At 36.2% G+C, this 4180-nt stretch overlaps 1 pseudogene; it reads left to right on the plus strand.

Annotated features, from left to right (window-relative positions):
* The first annotated feature begins 249 nt into the window (after positions 1-249).
* LOC111393824 lies at positions 250-4152 on the plus strand (annotated as a pseudogene).
* The last annotated feature ends 28 nt before the right edge of the window (positions 4153-4180 follow it).

The following is a 4180-nucleotide window of genomic DNA, read 5'->3' on the forward strand; positions in this document are numbered from 1 at the left end:
ATCGCCATTTGTATACGTATCTCAAGCTTCTATTCTGCTGCCGGCCTTTCAAATTCAAATCATCTGTAAGTATCTATTCATGTGTGATGTATGTATTTACTTATTTGCCTTGTCATTTTTTTTTTCTTTTTGAACATCGATGAATCGTCCATTTTCAATTTATTTTTAAAAATTTTATATTTGACATATTCACTTTTGTATGCTGTGAAGGGTAAAGGTAAATAAATTTGAGAGATTTGGAGAGTAATTGATTTTTAAAAAAAAATGGAGGCTTCGCAGAGGAGGGGAGGAGGAGGAATGGTGCCTATATCTCCATCACATACGCCACGGTCGAGCGATAAGGCGGCGAGAGACCTGCGATCCGTTGAGGGGAATACGAGTGGGAAGCATGATAAGGATAAAGGCGTCAATGTACAAGTCGTACTGCGCTGCCGGTGAGTTGATCGAGTTTTACTTTAGATTTTTTGTTTGGGGATTGAATGGATTAGATGAATGAAATTGATAAGTTCTATTGAATTTTCTTTGCAGGCCACTGAGTGAGGATGAGACTAGGTTGCACACACCGGTGGTTATTTCTTGCAATGAGAACAGAAGAGAAGTTTGTGCAGTTCAGAATATTGCTAATAAGCAGATTGATAGAACTTTTCAATTTGATAAGGTTTTCCACTTTAATAAATCTTATAATCGAAAAAGAATAAGGACTCAAGCCTAAGAGAAAAGGATGAGATAATTAAGAACTGGAAAATTTTGATGATTGATCCCACTTCAGAGTTCAAGACTATGGGTTTTGCATTAATTAAATAAGCACGTTCTGTTGTCTTTTGATTTTATTTTCTTTCATTCTCTGATTACAGGAACTGGAAAGACTTACACAATGGAAGGTGGTGCAAGGAAAAAGGTTAGGGTTTTATCTTGACATTAAACCATATTCGTAGAGCATTTTAAATGTTTATAACTCTTTGTCAGTAATTTGATTTTTCTTCCCATTTAGATTGGGGAATTTCCAAGTGATGCAGGTGTTATTCCGAGAGCTGTCCGACAAATTTTTGATATATTAGAAGCTCAAAATGCAGAGTATAACATGAAAGTAACATTTTTGGAGTTGTACAACGAGGAGATAACGGATCTTTTGGCACCAGAGGAATGTTCAAAATTCACGGAAGAAAAATCCAAGAAACCAATAGCACTCATGGAGGATGGTAAAGGTGGAGTTTTTGTTAGAGGATTGGAAGAGGAGATTGTGACCACTGCAAATGAAATATATAGAATCCTGGAGAAAGGTTCGGCTAAAAGGAGAACTGCAGAGACCCTTCTAAACAAACAGAGCAGCCGTTCTCACTCTCTATTTTCCATCACAATTCATATCAAGGAGTGCACCCCAGAAGGAGAGGAGATGATCAAATGTGGGAAGCTCAATCTTGTTGACCTTGCTGGCTCAGAGAATATTTCTCGTTCTGGAGCTAGAGAGGTTGGACATCGCATAGTATCATATCACTGCTATGTTGTGATGACAATTCACGCATTTTTAAAATATGTTTAACAGGACTAAACATACTGGGTTAATAAGATTTTATAATTTGATGGGTATATTTTAACGACATTCTGCTCCCACATGTCATGATGTGTAAAAAGGCTTTTGCAGGGTAGAGCAAGAGAAGCGGGTGAGATCAACAAGAGCTTGCTGACACTTGGTCGTGTCATAAATGCTTTGGTCGAGCACTCTGGTCATATACCATATAGGTATAGGTTTTTATCATTTTCTCAACTGTGTTACTGTAGCAAAGCATGTAAGTAAATGTATAGGTATGTAAAATATGTCACTTTGAAATTTCAGGGATAGCAAATTAACAAGGTTGCTAAGAGATTCCTTGGGAGGGAAAACAAAGACATGTATAATTGCCACAATATCACCCTCTATTCATAGTTTAGAAGAGACACTCAGCACTTTAGATTATGCTCACCGCGCCAAGAACATAAAGAACAAACCGGAGGTCAGTAGTCTTGGTGATGTTAATTTAAATAATTATATGTATCCACAAAAAATATTTAAATGTATCCATAAACGCTCTTCTCCTATTTTCTCTTTTAGATGCTTCATTTCTCTGAATAGTACTTAAAGTACTTGGTTATTATATCAGGTTAATCAGAAGATGATGAAATCTGCATTAATCAAAGATTTGTACTCAGAAATTGACCGACTGAAGCAAGGTCGTCTATTGCTCTCTTTATCTCTCAGACTTTCTTGTGTGTTGGCTCAACTTTATTCATGTTCGCATGAGTTCTGAAAAGAAAATTGAAATCTCAGGCATGTATTTTTCTTGATTGTTTATAAGTTCCTTATGACAATTTTCTGTTCAAAAGAGGTATATGCGGCAAGAGAGAGGAATGGAATCTATATACCTAGAGAACGCTATCTTCACGATGAGGCAGAAAAGAAGGTTTGAACTTGGTCTAACAATGAAATGCATTTTACCAAGAGCCGTGACATTCAAATACTGGAATATTTTCTCCTTGCAGGCTATGTCTGAAAAGATGGAGCGGATGGAACTTGATTTGGAATCTAAGGAGAAGGTACCATCAATTATCAATTGCTCACCACTATATATTTTTATTGTTGCCATTAAAAGTATGAACTCTGTAATTAGCAATTAGTCGAGCTCCAAGAACTGTACAATTCTCAGCAAGAGTTGACTGTGGAATTGAGTGATAAACTTGAGAAAACTGAGGTAAATTTTCCATATCTGCCTTACCCCAAAATATGATATCTTTTCCCTTCTTCTTGTCCATTAGTAACTGTCTGTTTTTGTCTATTATAATTCAGAAGAACCTACAGGAAACTGAATATTCATTGCTTGATCTTGGAGAGAGAAACAGACAGGCAAACGCCACAATAAAAGAAAAGGAATACCTTATATCCAATTTACTTGAGTCTGGTAGGTTTTTTATCCCTTGTATACTCTTCCAGCATTCTTCTTAACTAACTTCATACCTTACTCCTGCCGCTAATAGTCAACATTTTCATGTCATCATATACTTCTTAATGTGCCATTTTGGTCTTATGTTGACACTTGTTTTTTCGTTCCAATGTTTACTCTAGTTTAAAATGTTATTTTAATTAAAATTCCCCCAAGACCAGCAATAGGAAACATCAGGTTAGAAACATGAATTTTCGTGATGAAATAGTCCTCAGATTGCTAACTAAAGTAAATTTTAGTACATGCCAAACAAAACACTCTTATATCTATTAAAATTAATAATCAAATGACATCATTGTGCTAGATATAACAAGATGTTGTTTGACATCAATTTATCAGATTATTAAAATAACAGATAACAAATTCAAGCAATAGTTACAAGTCCTTTCCTGGGTTGGTGGTTGTTTGATCTCAATTTATCAGTTTATTAAAATTAAAGATAACAAATTCAAGCAGTAGTTACGAGTCCTTTCCTGGGTTGGTGGTCTGTGGTGATTCGAAGATAAACACATTGCTGTATTTGAGACACTGCTCCTTAGTCCTTACTAGTGTCCATATCCTTGTGCCAATTTTTATTCCCCCCACGACAAGAGTGGGCCTCAAATGCCCTAACTTTAGTTGGCGCTACTAGATTGATCCTATTCCTAATTTCTCATGATTTAGCTGACTTTGCTGAATATTGTCACTGATCACGCATTACTGTGTTAGACTAGCCATAGGGCATCCATCATTGTTGCCGTAGCTGTATGACTTTTCTGTATGGTTATCTTCTATCAGAAAAAGCTCTGGTCAAGCAGGCACTTGAACTTCGAGCAGAACTAGAAAATGCTTCATCAGATGTGTCTAATCTGTTCAGTAAAATAGGTTTGTATTCTAATTTTGATTAATTTGAGATTCTATGTCTTTTGTACTGAAGAGCCTAATTGTCCTCTGATTTTCTCACGTATGGCTGACATCCAGAGAGGAAGGACAAAATAGAAAATGACAACAGAATTCTTATCCAGAAATTCCAATCCCAATTGACTCAGCAACTTCAAATCTTGCACGAGACTGTGGCAACTTCGACTATGCAAAAAGAACGACAACTAAGGGAAATGGAGGAAGACATGCAGTCATTTGTATCAACAAAGACTGAGGTATATTTCACTTAGACAGTGAAATCTTGTTGTGTTACTCTTACTTCACAGTTTATCACCTAGTGTGCT

Source organism: Olea europaea, chromosome 4, assembly GCF_002742605.1.
Source record: "Olea europaea var. sylvestris chromosome 4, O_europaea_v1, whole genome shotgun sequence".
NCBI lineage: Eukaryota > Viridiplantae > Streptophyta > Magnoliopsida > Lamiales > Oleaceae > Olea > Olea europaea.